The sequence below is a fragment of the Desmodus rotundus genome, chromosome 6 (genome assembly GCF_022682495.2).
Source record: "Desmodus rotundus isolate HL8 chromosome 6, HLdesRot8A.1, whole genome shotgun sequence".
Taxonomy (NCBI): Eukaryota; Metazoa; Chordata; class Mammalia; order Chiroptera; family Phyllostomidae; genus Desmodus; species Desmodus rotundus.
In genome coordinates, this window is record NC_071392.1 from 80,921,258 (window position 1) to 80,943,484 (window position 22,227).

Here is a 22,227-nt window from a genome sequence, read left to right on the forward strand (position 1 = left end):
TGGGATTATATAAATTCACTGTTGTAATATATTTATCTCAATCTATCCAGACTTCTGATTATGGGCAGCTGCATTTCTTTGATTAATGAAAAGGGAAAAGAATTATTACTTAGTATATGTCTGTTTGTAGATAAAATCTTTCAAACGGTGAGGTCTGTGGGAGGAAATGATAAGGGCTTCAGTGCTGAAATATTCTCTATGCTAGAGAATAGCGATGATCTTGTGGATCTGATGAGTTTCTGCTCTCCCGTGGGGCCTTGGGAGCCTCAGTGATTATGTATATTTAATCTTTATTCTAGTTACAAGACAAATACGTCTTAGGCTTTCTGAATAGAGATGTGTCTGAGCTAAACAAATACACGAAAGGTCAGCTCAGGAGTGAGCATAAGGTAAGTGATATTTGCCATCTCTCAATAAAATTAATTTTACACGGGAAATTCTTTTCCTAATGTTCAGAGGATTGCTTCTTACAGTTGAGACTGCAAGAGGAACAAGGCCTTCATCTTAGACAAATACCTTTGACTTTGAGGAATGCCTGGGCTGGGAAAACGTCCTTGTGAGCCCCAGTTGGGCCATTGGCAGCTTCATCTTTTTAGGAGAGCGTGGTACCATTTAGAGACGTGCTCCTTCTGTCTTCTTATCCAGGACAGAATCCAGTATTAGAAAATACAGCAGGATTTCAGGGGAAGCACCTGGGTCCATCAAACCAAAAGTTTTCATTGTATATTTATGTATGAAAGACTTAAAAAATATAAATGCCTAGAAAAGGTCAGCAGGATATTCATTTGCTTCTAAAGTAAGTGCCTTTTAGTGATTAAAAGTTAAGGATAATTGAAGTCTAGTGTTGAATTTGATTGTGGAGAAGAAAAGCAGGATATGCATTGGATACTCCAAAGAGCTTAAGAAGAAGGCAGGGAAGGCGTCTGAAAGAGAAAACGCTGAAACCTGATGTCCTCATTATTAGCCAAGAGAGGGCTCTGTGTGGTGTTCATTGTTTATTTTTATATTTTTAACATGTTTATTAGTTTTAGAGAGAGAGGGAAAGGGAGAGGGAGAGAAAGAGAAAGAAGTCGATGTGAGAGAGAAACATCGATTGGCTGCTTCCCACACACGCCACAACTGGGGATTGAACCCACAACCTAGGTATGTGCCCTGACCAGGAATCGAACCCCCAACATTTTGGTGTACAGGATGATGCTCCAACCAACTGAGCCACACCAGCCAGGGAAGGTGATCATTGTCTAAAGGCCATTGGAGGCTTGTGAGAAGGGAAGCTCTACCGTGTGTGTGGGTGGGGGTACAGCTTAGAAGGGAGGGTCTGCAAAAGCTTCTGTTTCAAGTTTTTTTGATTTTCTTATTGAAAGGGCAAACAACAAATACCCAATTTTCCCTGAAGTACTGTTTCTCCTGTAACAAATTTGACTTTCAATCAGGAGAACATCTTGGGTGAGTCCCAACGGACTCCAGCCTGCCTTGCTCCGCAGGAGCTCAGAGCTCTCTGAGAGTTCTTGGCACGAGGCAGCCACGGATCACGTGGTTACTAAACTCTGCAGTTTCAGAGCCTGGCTGCGCTAAGGATTTCTAGCTGTTTATTTTCCTTTAAAAGGGCCAAGTGTTAATGTTTTGATTTAGGGCCATTGGAATATTGCAGAGGAATCTTTAAAGAAGAGTTATGAGGTGTTTTGTTCGCTGGAGGCAATGGTTCTCTCATCCTAAGATGAGGGAAACCTGCCGCCTCTCCGAGAGCTCTGACATCCCTAAGCTGCATTCAGGAGATTTCAGGAAACCGTGATTTACTGTAACAGTGAAGGGTACATTGGACGCGATGCCATTTAATTCCAGGAAAATAAAACATAGAGTAAGCATTAAGCAAAAGCCATCAGTCATAGGAAGAAATTTGGTGGGGTGGGGGGGGGGAGATTAAATGAGAACTATGTGGCCAGAAGCTAAGAGACTAAGAGATAGGAGAATATTTAAAAAAACAAAACAGAACACAATTTTTTTTCAAAGCCCCAGGTAAAAGATTGAGAAAAGAAGCAATTCAGTTTTTATAAGACCACTCTTCTTTCCTTCACTTTCCGCCCCCCAAAATCAGACCAGCCTTTGAGAAAAACTTTAATTAAGCTTGTTTTGAAAAACATCTGAGGTTTTTGTTTTTTTAAAAAATTCCATTTTCTTTTGGTGGGTCTTTGGGGAGAACAGTTATTGAATACTGAATATTTCTTTTGTTGCCTAATTGCTCCTGAAAGATTTTATTCATCTACTCAGAGCCCCTCTAACTGATGGCTGTTTAACCTGGCCTCAGGGTCCCCGCCTCTTGCAGTGGAGACAGTGGAAGGTGCCTCTGCCCAGCCCAGGGCCCCCCGCAGGTCTCACTTGCTTTCAAAGGCAGGAGCTGCGAACAGGCAGTTCAGTATCTTCAGCTTCAATTTTTTGTTTTGCATTCAACTCAGTGTTTAATTCTAAAGGAACAGGAAAAAATGTGGGGTTACTGCCAAGTTCCCAGATTTAAAACAAGAATTTTATTTTAGCATTTAATTTTTAAATGCACCTGTAATGTCTTCAGCATCATTGCAGTCTCTTGAAGTCTTATTATGATTAACATGTGAAAAATCTGAGGGAAAAATTTAAAAAGACATTCCCACACATTCTCTGTCTTTCTGCACGTAGATAGCTTAAAAGCTAGTTATTCAAAATTCAAGCTTCGCAGGGAGTGAAACCTCAGGGTTAAATACTTGCTTTGCTCCGTTGGATAAGGAGGAGGACAAATTCAATAACTCAATAATAAGAAAGTCGATATTTCAATGTAGTAAAATAATTTCCATTATTTTCATTTTTATCTAAAATAGGTGCAGCAAAAAGGAAGAAGTTTCAGGTAAGAATAGTGACGAATAATGAGCTGGAAAATGATGCTGTGGAAAAAACAGAAATGTGGGCTTTTTCTTTCTTTCTTTTTTTTTTGAAGAGAAGGCTAAAGTAACTCCCCAGTAGGAAGAGTTTTAGTCACAAAACAAATGAATAGTTTTCTGTCAGCAAAGGACAGAATAAGATGAAAAGGGCTTAAGCTAAGGCAGGAGAGATTCCAGTTGGATCTAATGAAGATCTTCAGGATCAAACCCTGACACGGAATGCTCCGGAAGGCTACTGATTTTCTCTCCCAGGCGAACATAAGGAAGAAAACAGACACCTATTTGTTCTGAATTGTTCACCTACATAAAGGCAGAGACATGGGTGATGGTTTCTGGAAGTCTCTTGAAGCTTAACAATTTCTATTCTCTGATAGTTCATTTAACGTTGTTTTCCTTTGAGCTACATTGCTATGCAATGGAAGTAAATGTTTCCCATCTTGATTAGCAGCATCCCCTCTACTCAGTCCTCCAGTTGATACATTTCAAAGTCAGTCTTTTATTCCTCTTCCTCTTTTACCACACCTACATCCCTACTGACCTGATCCACTGCAAATGGCTACAGCAGTTAAGATGCTGGGCACGTGTCAGGTCCAATGCCAGGTGCTGCTTTCATAGCTAAATCCTAATCCTCACAAAACACATTCAAGAGAGCCCTGCCAGTCTTCCTGTGGATAAAATAGAAACGAGGAAACGGAACTAAAGAGGCTTGCGTAAGCTAATTATAGAGAGAAACTTTAAACTCCAGTCTTTGTAATCCAAATTTTGCACTTTAAACCTGTGCATAAAGTGAGAAAAAACCAAGCCATTGCTAAACTGGGTAACTTTGGGAAAGTAATTTAACCTTTGTAATTTCAGTGTCCCTGTTACTTTGGGGTCTGGTTCTTTTTTTTCTTTTTTCTTTCAGACTAGCATATACAGGAGTCCTATGGAGAAGTAGAATGATAGCTTAGTTTTATATCATATGGGATCTGGCCTGATTTTAACAGGGCAGTCTTTTTCTAGCATGGACTTCCTGTTCATATTTCCTGAAAAAAAAAGATCTAGTTCCCAAGAAAGAGGTCTCAGAGGGGTTGTCGTTCCTTGTGTCCAGCTCGTATGTAATTACTTCTGATTTATGTGCTCTCTTCTGATTATCAGTTGCGGCTGGGGTGACTGCCTGGCATCCCTCCCTGCCAACGGCTTCAGCCAAAGAAACCTATATAGAAACTACAGCTTGAACCGGCTTTTCGTAGAAGGGCTGTGTGTTTGTGACTTCTGCCCGTATAATACTTACAAAACTTGGAGGTTGCAGGATACTTGGAGATCATTTAGTCAGGATGGCAAATGTCATATAATTTACAATCTGTCCGCAGTTGGTTGGATTTGGTTTCTTGGAACAACGGTGAGCAGAAGGGTTCTGAGACTGTGTCCGGGCTCATGTTTGCCGTGGTGGCTGCGGCAGGGGAAGCGTTTGTGTTCCATAATTGTTATCCCTCATGGCTGCAAGTTTAAGTTTATAGTTGAGCCGACCATGATATATGTAGTTTGCGGTCTTGGCCAGTAAAGGGCCCAGGGAGATGAAGCACACTTAACCCTGCCATATGCTATAAATAAGGTCAAACATTTGAATTGTATAACATGAAGAGCCTCATTATTGCAAGAATAATGAAAAAACAATAGTTTTCAGCCAGCCTTCTGTTGCTATATGAAAAAAAGAAAAAGAAAACCCCTTTTTTCCCCACCTATTAGCTATATAGAAAAAGATTATTATGAATAAATGGGCACCAAGCGTTCATTTCTTCCTCTCCTCTCCTCTTCCTCCTCTAGAAGATAAGAACCTTAGCCTGCCTCTTTGGAGAATAGCAGTTGGGAGTCAATAGTCAATCACTTTCTATTCTAGTTAGCATCATCACGGGGCACGTTTTGATAGGGTTTTACCATCATTCAGGGCATAGTGAAAAGTATTCCAAATGGTAGTCAAGAGCAACTGCACACCTTTGGGGGCCTGGGAGTGTAGACTGCAGTGGCTCTTGATAGGTATAAAATTTCCGAGAATTTATTGCTACTTTAAGAGAACTGCTGTTAGAAGTATAAAGTTTTTAAGAAGAACTTTAGATTCCTTCAATAAACATATTCCAGTTTGTTTTAATGTACTTACTTTTAAATGAGATTGGCGCTCCAGGACTAACAACAACGGCAGCAGCAATAATAATAATGGCTGGCATTTATTGACTCTGTGGCTTTATTCGCACACTGGCACGCGGCTATGTGTTCCCCAGGTTGAAAGTAATGGAAACGAGGGATTGCATAATTCAGCTCATAATTTTTTTAAAGGTTTAAGGTGAAGAAGTTGGGAAAGAGATTGGCTGTGGCATACTTGCCCTGATTCCCTTGGTCTCTATTTCTTTTTCTATCATCAATGAATTTAACTTTCTTCATCCTAAAAACTTGTCACCTGACCATCCACGACTTTAATGCCTTCCTTAAAAACTGCCTTAGTTCTAAAGCAGAACTTCATTTTTCAGGTGATATGTGGAATCCCAGTGCATAAAACCGTCAATGTGGGATGAAGTGAAGCAAGAAGGAAGCCCGAAGCCTCAACATCTCTAACTTCCTTACCTGGGATGGGCCATCTCTCACTTCCTTAGAAACCTGAGACTCTGATCATCACAGTTTGCAAATAGCTTTTCTGAGGAGTGTAATTAGTTATTAAAACATAAGCTTCACCCTGAGTGGTGTGGCTCAGTGGGCTTGGCATTGTCCCACCAACCGAAAGGTCACAGGTTCGATTCCTGGTCAGTGTATATGCCTGGGTTGTGGGCCAGGTCCCTGGTTGGGGGCGTGCAGGAGGCAACCGCTCAGTGTTTCTCTCTCTTTCTCCCTCCCTTCCCCTCTCTCTGAAAATAAATAAAATCTGTACAAAGGTATGCTTCATTTTCTCTTTCTTTTTGTATAATGAAAGACAAAATTCAACCCTTCCAATCTCTCAGAAATTTGGTAAAACATCATCCTTGGGTAATTGAAATTCTTTAAAAGTCTCTAATTGTATGTTGTTGCTTTAAAAAAATAAATATTAATTAATAGCACGTTTATTATTTTTAGGTGTGCTTATGTTAAAACTTTGTTGTGTTATATTTTTAAAAGCACAGTGAGCAGAGGAGTAGATTAACATTCAGGAGACCATGTCAGAGGTGTAGCAATTTGGACGATGAATTTCTCATTGAAACACTACTGTTCTCTTGTATACAGCTTATCCTAATTATGGTCACAATTGCTAAGAAATATAATGGACTTCTTGAGAAGGGGCCTCAGAACCCAGACTGACCATGTTATTGGATATACCACAACACAAAAGCTGTTTTAGAGTGTATCTAAGTCATTTGCTTTGACATTTTCTCTTTAAAATACCTCTGCTTTTTCCTTTCTGCTATTTTGCTTCTTAATTATTATACTATCTGCTTATCAGGTTCAGGGCTTCTGTGAAAAAAATTTAAAGTGTCTGTTTATTGTTTGTTTTTCTTAAAAAGTTAGCCTATAAAACAAACTGCTTCTGAATTAGAAAAATGTCCATATGTAGTGTATTGATATGTTTAGATTGCATTACTGCCAAAATATATATTACATATATGCTACATGCTTTTTAAAAACACAGGAATTGAGTTATTTTACAATAAAATCTTTCTATTGGATATTTCCTTTAATGTCTATCACAGAAAAAAAAAGTTTCACCTAATAAGGCTATTTTAACTCCTTTGTTTTAACTTTGAACAACTTGTATTTAAGTTGTAATCTTTATGACTCTTACCACAAACTGTATGCTCTTTCCTTGATGGTTTACTTGCCCATTTAATAACAAGATTAAATATTCTTATTTATAGATTACTGGTATAGGGTAGAATTTTAGGATAGACTAGAAATTGGAAAGACTTCCTTCTTTTTGCCAGAATATAGTTAATAACTTGGTTCTTTCTTTCTTTCTTTCTTTTTTAAAGACAACCAGCCTTATAAGATATGAAGTTCCAGGCAAAAGTCTTTTCCAATGAAGCCCCTTTAATTTTGTACTTACTTTAAGTTACCATCAGATATCACCACCCGCCCTGCAACACTGCTTTCTGAGCCCTCTGCTGGTTGAGACTTTTCTTTCAAATTTCGAGCTGGGGTAAACCCTTCTGTTTAGTTTTAAAAAGGTCAAAAGAAATTTTTCATGATTTAGATGTTTGCTTTTGGTTTGAGCACTGCTTGCCTAGGGCCACCCTTTGCTCTTTTTAAAAATAGAGATCATTGTCCATTAGAAATGTCTAATGACATGTTTCCTTTTTCCTGAAAGGCAAGGTTTATCTTCTAGTACAACATTACCAAATAGTAAGTATGACTAAGCAACCAGGACAAGAGCAATACTTAAGAATATTGTATAAATGTCCAGTTACTATTCCCTGGCTGTGCTGTAATTTGTGGAAGAGGGTGATATTTCACATTTATCTAGCCCATCCCTTCCTAGATACAGAACATTTTGTCACGTGGTCAATGATCAAGAATCTCGGTCTGCAGGATTTTTCAAGGTTCTGTTGGTACAGTTGCTAAGGCAGATACAAAACTGTTGTAAACCTCAGCAGGCAAATCAGAAGATTGGAGAGAACAGATACCAAATGAGAGCATTATGACATTTTGAACCAGAACAAGGATAGGCAAATTGAGTAAATTCCTTCTTTAAAACCACTTCCAAAGAAACAGGGATTAGCTTCAGAATGGCACTCAGGATCCCACAACCAGGTATGTTGCTTTCAATTTAGAAATCACGTTAGGACTTACATGTGGATATGATTATTATTGCTATCTTAAGAGAACTGCTGTTAGAAGGGCAAGACTTTTATTTTTGTGACGACTCAAAGTTTGTGAAAATGCAGTATGATTAAATATATACATTAACAAATGATTGCCATTGTTTATCACTGAGAATGCAGCTGGCTCGTGGGAAGATGTGAGTCCCGGAAACGAACATGTTAAACACCGGCAATTGGCCACCCTCACAATAGGAGGAAAAATCATGCTCTTTATTGTTTGCTTCTAAAGATGCATCGTGTGCTTGTTGAGTAAGGTCGCCGAGGGCACGCGACCGCAGGCTGACGCCCCGGCGCAGAGAGACCGGGGCTCCCGGCGTCGCCTGCGCGTGGAATGAACCTTCGCACCCACCGTCCGCCCCGTGGGCGCCATTTTCAAGGAAGTGGCCTCGAAGAGTGTCTGTGTTGACGAGACCGTCTGGCCGGTGAAAGGTACTGATTCCCGTTAGAGCCTCCACGTGAACTTTAAGATTGTAACGGGATCGGAGATGGACTTGTCTGTCCCCCGGCGCCCCAGACAAGCCTCGTAAGTTCCCCGGCTTGTGACCCCGGCCACCTTCCGATCCTTCTCGGTCGGGCCCCGCCCGCGGTGTACGGCGTCCTGGTGCGAACCAGGCGGTGCGTTCCCGCGGAGACTGAGTGTTAGCAATACTCATGCGACGTTTATAGTTGTTTTCTTGTTGGGTTTCGGGGGAAGGGGTGGAGACAGCCGCCCAGACTGGTTGTCGGAAATTGAATGTAAACCGTAATTGGTAAAAAAGAAAAAGACAAGCAATAGAATTTTGAATCCCAATTCTTACACTGACTCCTTGTGTGACCATGGACAATTGCAAAAAAAAAAAAAAGGAAAAGAAAATAGAAACTCAGCTCAAGGTTTTTTCGCCCTCATTCTGTGTGAAGACAAATTTTGATGCGTGATAAGGAAATGTTTCCAAGATCTTGGGTATATGTGTTATGTGAATTTTTGTGGGAACAAGACCCATAACTTGCATTAATTTTCACGGAGGGCTGTGGCTCAAAAAAGTTAATTTCCAGGTTCCTCTGGTGTTCGAAGCGGAGATTTAAGAGGATGCCACCCTATTTTCTGTATGAGGATTACTTGAAAACTGTACGGAAAGATTTGAGTGTGATTAGAAACAGAAAAAGGCATTTTCTGTGCGTTAAGGACAAGGGAAGTGGCTCAGGTTATTCTGATAAAATCGTATGTTAATCTGTAAAGGACTTCTGCTTAGTATGAGAGTAAATCCTCTTACCCAGGGAAAGCAGAATCAGTGAAAAAAGTAATTGCCATGGAAGCCTCTCGGTCCCTTGAGCTATTTCAGGGGTGAGTCAGTGATGGACGGCGGCCGAGGTCTGGCGTGACCCAAGTTTATGTCACTGCACCTCTCAGTTCGGGGAAGGAAGATCTGGTAACACAATTAATAAAAACATGATTATAAGGAGGATTCATCTTAAGTGTGTAAACCCAACCGAGAGTACCTCCTTAGTATTTTTTTCTGCGTAGTTTGAAAACCTGGTAAATAGGCAGGAAAGCCGGACTGAGGGGTGTCCCGTAACAGACACTCGGGTTGCATTGGACTTGTTCGGGGCACAGTTATCTGTCCATGAGATGCATCGAGTCACTGTAACCTCTATAATTTTAGTTAGAGATTTGTAAGTGTTGTGGGTTTGGGGGAGCAGCTTTTTCTACTCTTTGGAAGAAATGTTATATTTTTATCTTTGAAGGAAAGTCCCAAACTAGAAGAATCTTAGAGCCAACAGAAAGCCAAGGGCTGAGATGTCCCTGCAGCCACCCAGTGTGGTGGGAAGGTGTTGAATTGCAGTATGAGAGATTTAGGTTCGAATGCTCGTCTCGCTGCTTATTTTTTGTGTTCCTTTGTGGGTTAGCTCAGGATTGGTCCAATGTCAATATTTAGCATTGGATGGGATTTGCCTTCTGCTTCGGTTTAATCCAAGCACCCAATCCCGGTGAGACTGGTACAGAAGAGCCAGGAACTGTTGTCGTCCTTGTACTTGTTAACTGCTTAATGATCCCTGAAATTTTGTGCTTTCCTTATGATTCTTGTGCTTTATGGGTTGTGTGGCCTTGGCTGAGCTACTTAACCTCCGAGTTCCCTTTTTCCCCCCTTTGCCTACCTCCACCTAGCCCTGCCCCCTCTCCCTGTGGCTGTCACCACACTGATGTCTGTGTCTGTGGGTCATGCATGTATGTGTTTTGCCTGATTCCTTCACCTTCTTTCATCCAGTCCCCCATCCCTCCCTGACAGCTGCCAGTCTGTTCCATGTGTCCATGCCTCTGTTTCTATTTTGTTTGTTAGTTTATTGTGTTCTTTCGATTCCACATATAAGTGAGATTGTATGGTATTTATCTTTTTTTGACTGGCTTATTTCACTTAGCATAATAATCTCCAGGTTTATCCATGTTGTTGCAAGAGGTAAGATATCCTTTTTATTTTTTTTTATGGCCGAGTAGTATTCCATTGTGTAAATGTACCACGGCTTTTTTTACCCACTCATCCACTAATGGGCACTTGGGCTGTTTCCAGATCTTGGTTATTGTACATAACGCTGTAGTAAACATAGGGGTGCATATATCCTTTCAAATTAGTGTTTTGGGTTTCTTAGGATACTGAGAAGTGGAATTGCTGGGTCTTGAGGCAGTTCGTTTTAATTTTTCAAGGAACCTCCATACTGCTTTCCACAGGGGCTGCACCAGTCTGCATTCCCGTCAACAGTGCATGAGGGCTCCCCATTCTCCACCCCCTCATCAGCACTGTGTTTACTGATTTATTGACAATAGCCACTCTGACAGGTGTGAGGTGATATCTCACTGTGGCTTTAATTTGCATCTCTCTGATGATTAGTGATGTTGAGCATCTTTTCATATGTCTATTGGCCATCTGTGTGTCCTCTTTGGAGAAGTGTCTATTCAGGTCTTTTTCCCAATTTTTAATTGGATTGTTAGTCTTCCTGGTGTTGAGTTGCATAAGTTCTTTACATATTTTGGAAATTAACCCCTTATTAGATGTATCATTGGCAAGTATATTCTCCCATACAGTGGATTCTCTTTTCATTTTGTTGATGGTTTCTTTTGCTGTGCAGAAGCTTTTTAGTTTGATGTAGTTCCATGTGTTCATTTTTTCCTTCCTCTCCCTTGCCCTGGGAGATGATTCACTGTTTCTTTTTAATTGATTATCTGCTTTGTGCTAGACTCAGCCAAAAAAAAAAAGCACAAAATTTTTTTCCTCAAGGGGCTTATGTCATTTAGTGATAAGACATGAAGCAGAGAGTTTTTTAAAAGAAAGAATGACAAAGTGTCCTGATTTTAGTCATTATGCTTCCACATGATGCATAGTTTATATTATTAACAAAAGTTAAAGTTATTGCCAGTAGCAGTCCTCTACTTATTCAGAGATAATGAAGTTGGCATTGGAAAATGAAACATGTTAGGAATATGTGTTAGAGGCGCTTACCTGTAGAGAAGCTGGTGGGAGAAGCTGGCCTGTCTCCTGTCGCTGGTATTGCATTTCGGAGCGTCCCCTGGCTGCGTTAGAAAAAAATCACTGTCCGGAAACACAGTTTACAGGGTGGGGCAAAAGTAGGTTTACAGTTGGGAGTATGCAAAACACAGTTTTTCTTGTACTGTTATTTATTTTTGCATCATTTCCCACACGAACAACTGCAAACCTACTTACGCCCCACCCTGTGTATTATGTACTCGAGTCTGAGAGCCATCCCTTCCTTCTGGGATGGTATCAACAGCAGACCCAAGACACAGTGGTCTCCACCGCCAGGGTGATTAGCACATAGGGCTGGTCTGATGGACTTCTCTCTCCTTTGTCTGTCTGAGGAGCTTGAAAAGGTTTTAGGCAAGCTCTTACCTTTTAACTCAGAGGCCATGCACTGTTGTGCCTGCTTCCTCTTTCTGCCACCTGTGGTGTTTGCCTGATCCTGTTAGGGATATTAACAGGCAGATGATTGATGGGAAATCATGTTGCAACACCAAATGAGACCAATAAAAAGGATTTTAGAATGCTACAGAAGAAAATCAGTTGCTTTTAGTGTTTTCTTTTAAAAACCGAAAGCCATGTTTTCTTTAAAATGAAATATATTTCAGAGGTTTCTCTTCCTTAGGCTGTTCCTTCCCTTCTTCCTTCCACAGTCACAGGCGAGAGAGAATGCAAGGCGAGCAGAGCCGCCTTTGCCAGGGGTCTCAGCTACTCCCGTGTCTGGGAGGCTCTCGTACTCACCTTGCCCCAGGCCGTACCTGAACTCCAGGGGCTGTAAATGTCAGTCCCCCTCCGAAGGGCATCAGGGCAGAGTCCTGGCATTTTTAATGACAACACGTGCTGAAGCGTGTCTGGAATTTTTTCTCTGTAGGCCTCTATCGTCTTGAGCTCATTTGGCTCTGTTTATTCTGGGCTGTATGTTTCTGCATCTGTCCATTCAGATAAGAGGCAAGTGTGTGTGTCTGGGGGGGGGGTTATGTTCATCTTTTGTCATTTGTGTAGCTGATTAAAAGCGACAGATAAATAGACTACTCAGCACCAAGTGAGGCTAATCATAGCTAACATGTGGCGACCTCAAAAGCTTCAATTCTTCTTTTTGTTTGAAAGGCAGAAAACTTGAAAGAGTAAGTGTATCTCAGCGTGAGAGCAGAGGATCACAGTTCTCACACTGCAGGAGTCAGAACAGCTCTTTCTCAGCAGGTGGATTTGTGAGCCTTGCAGTGTTTGTGTTTATTGGGACAGAGTCCTCAAAGTCCCTCCTCTGTCTTCTGTCCTGGTCGTTTGAGGCTGCTGTCCCCCGAATGGCACCCTCTCCTGAGCAGTTCCACTTGCTCTGCCACCGGTGCACTGTTTACTGGTCTGTAATTAAGAAACACAGTTTTTTATATGCGTCCTGTAAGGTCTGTTTGTCAACTGTGCAGACTAGCACTTCTGCCCTGGGGGTAGCCCTGTGACAAGGACCGTGTGTCATCGCCTCCAGATAAATGTCTGAAGCCACTTGGTTATTAGTTTTCTGCCAGCTTGCCTACCCAGCTTTACCTTATTATCACTTACAGTTCATGGTGTGCCAATTATGTGTGAGGCTTGAACAAAATGGAAGTTGGCTTGGTTCCCATCTGGGTTAAAATGATGAATTCTTCCAGCCTCTTGTGAAGCTGAATAATGAGTTGAGGTAAATGCCCCCATAATTCAACTGAAAAAGTTTCATTTAAGAAAAGTCGTTTCATTTTTGTAATGATTGATCTAATTGATACAGATTAGCCTTGTGGAATAAATTCGCTGGGTCATTAATCAATGCTTCAAATCACCTAGCATAGGCTGCCGCGGTCCGGCCGCAGCTGGATCCAGGGGCTCCTGAAAGGTGGGTAAGGCGTCGGCGGTGGGAGACAGACGACATCACGCCTCAGAGGACGGTGAAGCTCTGTTCCGTTTATTGCAAGTACAAGCAGGTTTTTATATTTTCATTTTAGGCAGGGATTAACATTTGCGGTTAGGCGAAGCAGAAAAATTTACTCAGATATCAGACAATTAAAAATAGCTGTATGTACAGACTTTGAATGTCTTATTGTTTATTAGAGTTCTCAGAATTTGTCATGGGGTATAAGGATACACTAGACTGAGTAGAGGTTATAGGAAATTTATTATAAGGCCTTTGTGATGTCTAACGTAGCTATCTATCTTTTGTGTCTAAAATGTTTTTCTATGTACTATGGACTCTGACTCCCTGGTAATTGTTTCTCCGTGCTTAGTTTGTAATAGCTAACCAGCTTCTCTTAGTTCTTTGCCTAATTCTAATTGATATATATTTTTCTATTCAAGGTAAAGGAGGGGCTGTTCTCCACCAACTTTTAGACATTCAGGGGCTATTTCATTAGAGGGGATAATTTCTTACTCAGGTTTATAAACACATTGTTTAAACAGTTTGGGCATGATTCAGTAGTCTGGGGAGAACTAGTTGTCCCTTCAGAAGTTTCCCTCAAGGTTCGAGCCTCTTTCTCCTCGTGGCCTGTTCTCATGGGAATTAAGGTTCAAAGTAAGACCATGAATAATATCAACAAGGAAGTTACTAAGAGCAATCCCAGGAAAATTACCGCCCCCCTTTGTATGCCACGTTCTCCTCCAGGAAGATGGATTCCTTGAATTCCTTCTTTCCTTGTCTGGACCTTGTCAGACCACATGGTTGGAAGAGGACGTGGCAATAGACCGTTAGACCACATGTTGTCAGAGGGTTTATGGGGTCATACTGGAATAGGGGAGTCATGTGACACAAACAGACGTAGCTATGCAATCCAAGACTAGAAGTCTAGCTAACTGGGAGGCACCTGGCAGGTGTAGCTTCCTAACTGATCTGTTGCCATTCTGCCCACTTGTGGTAGGCTGGCTAATGGCCCCCAAAATATCCAGGTCCTAATCCCCAGAACCTATAAATGTGACCTTATATGGTAATAGGGACTTGGAAGATGTGAACAGTTAAGGATCTTGGTGGGGAGAGATTATCGTGGATTATCCTGGTATAGGTGGGCCCACTGTAACCTCAGGGTCTTTGAAAGAGGGAGGTGGAGGGAGGGTTCACTGCACATGCAGCAAGAGGGAAGGCAGTGTGCCCATCCCAGCAGAAGGAGAGGTATTTTAAGATGCTACCCTGCAGGTTTTAAAGGTGGGGGAAGGGGTCCTGAGCCAAAGAATGCTGGGAGTGCAGCCCCTGTGCTGGGAGCGTGACCCTGCTGATTTCCACCCAGTGTAACTGATGCATCCTCTGGTCCCGCGGACTGTCAGAGGATAATTGACGTTGTTTAACGCCATCTAGTTTGTGACAGTTTGTGACAGCGGCCATAGGAAACTAATACAAGCATGTTTGAGTCATTCTACACATTTCAGCTAGATTCATATTGGTGAAACAGTTTTATTTATATCCCTGCATTGCTAAGTGTATAAGGGAGACAGACATCAAGAAGCAATAGTTCTTGTCACCTAGGGGCTTATATTATGTTGAAGGAAATCTGCAGACTAGCAGAAGTTAAATGAAAATCAGTCAGGGATGCGCTGTGAGCATGCACAGGTGCCGTGGGTACAGAGAAGCGTGGCCGCTCATCTGGTATTGTGGAGCACTGGGGCCAGGTATTGGACTGTACCACTAGTGACGAGAGAGTGTGCTGGAGAGGGATTGGAGGCAAAGCATCTGCTACAGACTGAATTGTGCCCCCAACATTTGTATGTTGAAGCTCTAATGCCCCCCCACCCCCCCCTCACCCCCGCCGTGTGACCGCATTTGGACTAAGGAAGTGAATTAGGTCAAATGAGGTTATAGGGATGGATCTGTGATCTGATAGGATTAGTGTCCTTACAGGAGAGACACCAGGTTGCTGTGCTCCAGCATGGGAAGACGCAGGGGAAGGTGGCTGTCCACAAGCCAGGAAGAGTGCCCTCACCAGGAACCGAATTGGCTGGTGTCTTGACCTTGGATTTCTCAGCCTCCAGAACTGAGAAAGCAAGTTCCTGTGGTTTAAGCCACCCAGTCTGTGATACTGTGTTATGGCAGACCAGACTACCTAAAATAGTGCTTATGTTCCTTTTTAGAAGGAAACGCAGGATCAGAAATACGATTTTGCCCTATAAAAATGGAAATTAGCTTTTAATCAGTAAAGTGCTTACTAGCTGGATTGAAGACTTCTGTCAAGTTTTTGATGTACAGAGAGAGGATAAGAATCCTGGTGCAAATAGACTTTTTAACTTGCTTTCCTGTTGCACACATTAAGATGCTTCATAAGATTTTCTCTTCCAAATGCTTGTGAAACATTATTTGGATAAATTATATAAGTCATAAAACAATGGTTGTGAAAATTAATGATGGTTCAAAGATTGCATCAGTTGGTGTAAGCAGTAATTTTACTAACTTAAGGGAGCATTGTAGTCAAAGATTATAAATACCTCAGTTTGTGATTTTTTTATTACAAGTCATTCTACCCTTTATTTTTCCACTGCAGGATCTGTTTGAAAACCGAATGGTACTTGACATTTTCCTCCTGAAGCTTAAATATACCCTCATGCTTCCGGTTGTGCTCACTTCTCCTCCACAGAGGGAAGGGGCGGGCGCACCGTGGAGATCTTCGACTGTGGCTCTGTCGGTTTTCAAATGTGTCCTGTTGGTGGAAGCCCATGAAAGAGATCTTTAAAAGTTTAATTTTTAATTGTAATAAAACACATGAACATAAAATTTATTACCTTAACCATTTTATTAGTGTATAACTCAGTAGTGTTAGGTCCATTCACACTGTTATGCAACCTATTCCCAGAACTCTTTCCATCTGCAGATCTGTGACCGTATCCGTTAAATAGCAATTCCCTATTCTCAGATCCTCCCAGCCCCTCCCAACCACCATTCTGCTTTCTGTCTCCATAAATTTAACTACTCTGGGTACCTCATAACAACTGGACTCATTACAGTATTTGTCCTTTTATGACTGGCTTATTTCACGCAGCATAATGTCCTCAGGCTTCATCCATGTAGTGGCAGGTGTCAGAATTTCCTACCTCTTCCAGGCCGAATAATACTTCATTCTGTGCACACCCCACATTTTGTTCATCCGCTCATCTGCTGATAATCGCGACGGTGGCTTCCGCTTCCTCGCTGTCGTGAGAAGTGCTGTCACGAGCATGTGTGTGTGAATGTCTCTTTGAGACCCTGCTTTCATTTTATTTTGGTTGTAGACCCAGAAGTGGAATTTCTAGATTATATGGTAATTCTATTCTTAATTTTTTGAGGAACCATTGCCGTACTGTTTTCCACAGTGGCCGTACCATTTTATTTTCCCACTTGGTGGACAGGGGTTTCATTTTTCTCTACATCCTCCACAATACTTACTGTTTTCTATTTTTTTAATAGTAGCCATCTCAATTGTGTGAGGCGACATGTAATTGTAGTTTTGACGTGCATTTTCCTAATGATTAGTGATGTTGAACATCCTTCCATGTGCTTATTGGGCATATGTGTATCGTCTTTGGAAAACCATAGAAGGGATTTTAAACAGTGACATGATGTAGTCAGATTTGGATTTTGGAAAGGTCCCAATGACAGGCTAAGGGGAAGATGGATTAGATAGGGAAGCAACCGGATGTAGTGTAACCAGAGAGGAGCCTCTCACGGTTTCTATATTGATGCTTCTTCATTTTCAAAGGAAAGCCCTTACTTTGGTTTTTAATTCCATCCACTCACGGTTCCAGCCTTCTTTCCAAATTTCAGTCTCGTTATGTGTGATTTTTAATTCCGTGTCTTCTTCCGGCCAGGTCATGTGTCCTATTAGCATTCCTATCTCACAACTGTGTGATTTTTTTTATTATGTGGTATTAGAAATTTACTTACTGCTCCTTTCCTACCTAAAAAGGTACCGCTGTGTAGCTTTCATCTGGGATACATCTTACTTTCTCCCCGCCTCAAATATTACTCTGATTGCCATAGTTTGTTGGGTTGTCTTCTCGCTCTCTCTCATGGATGGTTGTGGTACTTATTTAGCACTTACCTTGTGTTATCCTGCATCCTTATGAGTTGCATGTGTGTATGGAATTATGAAGTCCTTGATATCATAGGTGTTTTCTTGTACCTATCTGTGTATATCTATGTCAGTATAGTCAGACCTTCCTTTGTTCGGTCTCTTTGTAGCAATGATCAGTAAGTGTTCGTTCCGATAACAAAAATCAGTTTGGGAGTACTACAAATTAGGTCACATTTATACAACTGAAATTATCTGCATAGTTTGGCTTTTTATGTATACAAAATGATGCTTCATTAATTCAGTCCCAAAATATAATTGCTTTCTCTCAAACTGTTCAGATTTGGGAAGCAATATTTAGGAAGGAAAACTAACATCACTTTTGAACATCTCCTCTGGGCCCGACACTATACCGGGCACTTCCTACGTATTATTTAATCCTTACAGTAATCTTTTCAGTGGGGATTATTGTCCCCTTTTAAAAAGGAGGAGTTTAGAGAAGTTCTGCGATATTAGAGACTGAGTAGATTGGTGGCGTAATGGTCTTGGGCAGAGTGAGCAAGTGTTGGATTAGCCTAGATGAGTGTGAGTGGAGAGGTGGAGAATGGGTTTTAGAAATGTTTAGGAGATAGAGTAAAGAGATTTTGAGCCTGCTTGGGAGGAATAGGGAGACAGGAGTCTGAAGTTCTGGCTTGAGCCACTCAGTAGAATTGGGTGCTCCTCACCAACGTAGGGCAGAAAAATGAGCATATATTTGCATGTTAAATAGTAGATTAGAAGTAAGCAATGCCAGCACAGTAAATTGTGAGAACAAAGAAGCAGAACTTGGATTATGGCAATTTTGTCATACCGTTTGACCTTTGGAATTTTTTATCTGTGTTTGTAAAACAGTAAAATTGTTAAGGCTGAATTTTAGTTCTTATGGGGCAGTCAGGTGAAGTCAGGTAACGGAAGTACAGGCCTAGAATTTAGGGGAGGAGCCTGGCGGAAGAAGTAGTCTTGGAATCATGTGACAGATCTATTTATTCATTCAGCGAACATCTGCTGTCAGTACTGCCCTGACAGTGGGCGGCGGAGCAGCCAGCCCCGGGCACCGGCGGTGAGATGCCGGTGAGATGCGGTGGTGTCTGCGTGGAGTGAAACCAGTAAGACTTGGTCTTCTTTATTCTCTTTGTGGACACAATGCCAGTAATAACATACTTCTTTCTGAAAAAGTCTTTTGTTAGTAAAAATTCTAAGCAATTGCTGTGGTTACTATTGTGTTTTAACAATATTATCTGTATTCTTCAAAGTAGTACATTTGTATTCTTATCTTTTCACAAACCTTGTCTTCCACGTGGGGAGGGTAATTTGGAGACCTCTCTGTTACATATTCAGCTCCTGAGCCCTGGGACCTCAACCACATGCATTTGTTTCAAGAGTAATTGTGTAATTGTTTGGGACCATTTAAGCTCACTTGGAGAGCGGTTCTCGTCTGCATCCTCTGTGATGCTCCATGTTTTCGCATTTAAACCGCTGATTAGAAGTAAGCAATGCCAGCACAATGAATTGTGAGAACAAAGAAGCAGAACCCGGGTTATGGCAATTCTGTCATACCTTTTGACCCTTGGAGTTTTTTTTATGTCTAGCTAAAACAGTGTGAAATTGTTAAGTCTGAATTTTAATTCATATGTGAAACACTTTAGTGAACTTGAATAATGTTTTAAAGTTGAAATTTATTCTTTATTGCACATTGTTTTAAACTTAGCCAATCAAGAGAATGATTAATAATTACTTTATGATGAATACTGAAAACAATTTTGTTGTACAGAGGAGGGGGTTGTGAAAAGACGGTCTGCTCTGAGTGTCCAAGTGCTAGGTGAGCCGCGGGTGTTCCACACCTCCCGTGTCTGCGGGGCAGCTCCAGGCTCGTGGACTTGGCAGTTAATGAAGAGCACGAAGGCTGGCGTGGATGGAATGGCCCAGGGAGACCACCCAAGACAAGTGAAGGTGGCCAGTACCCAGTCTGGGAAACACCTGCTTCCAAGAGACTTTAGAAGAGGAGGCCCCGGAAAGATGGACGGGGCGGGTGGAGTGATAGGAGGAGGGGTGAGAGAGTAGAGTCGGGGACGTCAGGGGGGAGGTCTCAGGACGGGCATACAAATGGCTGAAAGGGGCCCATTGTGTTCGGGCACCAGAAGGTGACGGGCGCCCCCCTTCCTCATAGCGTTTCTGTGGTGAGAGACATCTCAGGAGAGAACGGGGCGAGTTTCTTAGTCTCTGCTCTCAGCGGGGAAAATAAGACAGGCTAAGGGGAGCATTGAATTGTGTTTCCTAATTGTAAAACAAATACACGTTTGTGGTGGAAAAATGTGGGTAAGATGGAAAGTTAAGGGAACTACAGAGTCATGTTCCTTGACTTGATTAGCCTTGGACTATAAAATTTTTGTCTTAATTCCAATGCCTGCAGCCTCTTCTCATGAGGTGACAAAGTCTCGGGCCGACCTCAGAGTGCCCTCATCTGCGGTTTGAGTACAGAGGGCAGATCCCATCCCCTCTGTTTCCACTTTCCCTGCTCCAGGCCCCAAGTGTGCATGCCTGTTGGCCACGAGGTCCTGTGTTTGGAAGACCTTCACCTCCACGGCGTAGAAGAACGCCGGTGTCTGTGCCGAGAGGGCGTGGTCCAGAAACCAGCACCACCTCTGGGCCTCCAGGGAGCTCCCCGCCCCCAAGTCCTTCCCAGTCCCAGTGACGTCTGCACCCTCCGCCCCGCCGCCCGCTCACCATCCCTTAACCAAGAGTGAAAAGGACCAAGGAACTGATCAACGCTCCCTGCTTCCTTGAGTTTCACCCCTTTCCTCTCAGAGGCCGTCTCTTCCCCACAAAATCTGCCCTCTTCTTTCCCACTTACTCTTTTCAGATTGCAGCTTGAGATTCTCCAGACTTCTCCACTCGAACAGTCTTCTCTTTACCCGTGCATAATTTAAAACACTCACAATAGCCCTTCTTTTTCTCCAGAGGGCCTGTCTGCCCTCACAGGTGAATTCAAATCCCACTTTTCACCTCTCGTTAAACAGAAAGTCCTCGAGACCGAAATTACAGTTCTGTTCTTCCATTTATCCTAGGGCACGTTTTTATTCATGACTGAGGCACAAAGCACTCTGCTACGTGCGGCCTGGTCTTCAGCAATTTCTGTGAAGTGGAGAAACAATAGTGGAGAAAAATGTAAGCTGACCTGTAGTCGTATTCATCCAGAGATCTTACAGATTCTCTCTTTTTATGTTCCAGCACATATCTGATAGTAAATATATGTTGGCTGAATGTAAATATATATGAGTGTATACAGAAATTGGAATCATACTATCAGTGCATCTTTTTATTATCCTCTTTCTTTCATAAAATTATACTAATACAATTTCCTAGGCCTTAACTAATCTTTATAATTTTCTTTTATTATGCCACATCTTTATAAATACAGATGTGGCATAAATTATTTCATCACTTCCCTATTGTCAGTCATTGAGGCCGTTTTCACGTTGCAGTAGATGGACTCCCTGCGACTAAATAGGTCTGCATTTCCACCAGTTTTCTTTGGACACGTTTCCAAAAGTGGAATTACCGGATCGGAGGACTTGGAGAGCGCCCCGTGCTTAGTTAATATTCAGCACCTGCCAGGTCCGAATGCAGCTTTCTTTGCTCAATACACGTGGTGAACAATTATGCCACTACATTCTTCTAATTACATAACTTATTAACAACTGCATAATACTGTGTCATACGGCTATACATTAGCTTATTAAACAATTTAGTTTTTTACAATTGCAATCAATGTTGTGATGTACATTTTTGTATCTAAAATGTCAATTGCATTTTTGATAATTTTCATTAAGATAGTTTTCTGTGAATGAAAACGATGGGATAAAGGGAATACCTTTTTAAGTTCCTGGTGTTCTCAAATGGCTTTGCTTGTCTCTCTTCCTTTTAATCACTCAGTCCTGAGCATTTTTCTTTAAAATATCTATTTGGTAGGTATAATTACTATTTTTATTTTAGTTTTAATTTGTGTTTCTTTAATTATTAGTGTGGTTGGACTTTTAAAATTTCTTCTTTGGATTGTCCTATTCAGGATTTTTAAATTATATTGGAATAATAGTGTTGATTTGTGTGAATGTTTTTATCTGTTAAGAATATTAATTTTTATCTTTTGTTAATTATACCATGCAAATGTCTGTAAAAATATGAAATTATATGAATGAATTCCTGTGTTGATTCTTAAAGGTGCATGCATTCAAATGGAATATAGTAAACATGTCGAATTCTTCCTAAATTGATATATATGTTCAACATGATTTCTTTCAAAATCTTAGCAAGGTTTCTTATTGAGATAGACAAGTGATTGTAAAATTTATTAATATATTGCAAAGAAAAGTCTCTAAAATAGCCAAAACAGTTTTGGAAAATGTAGAAATTAGGAGGAGTTCCAGTTAGGAGACTTTCTGTGGGTACAGCCTCCTGTTCAGCCGTGGTTATTAGGGTGGCATGGTATTGGTTGAGGCACAGGAGATAGATCAGTGGAGCAAAACGAGAGAAACCCAAAGCAGACCCACAGTTATGCCCAGTTAATTTTGGACAGAGAAGCAAAAGCAACTAAATGACGGAGGAAGTAGGGGAGGGAAAGCCTTTCAACAAGTGGTGCTGGAGCAATTGGACATCCATAGGCAAAAAATAAAATAAAGTTTGAAATGAAATCTTTTATATGAAAAGAAAGCAATGCAAAATGGGTCACAGAGTTATATGTACAGCAGAAAATTACAAGACATCTATAAATACACTTAGGAGAAATCTTTGGGACCTATAACTATGCAAGGAATTCTTAAACTTGACCCCAAAACACAATCCATTAAAAAAGTTGATAAATTGACCTCCTCAAAAACTAAAAAAATACTTTGCTTTGTAAAGGTCATGTGAACCTCCAAATATGATTGCATTGGGGGAATAGATTTCAACATATGAATTTTAGGGAAAC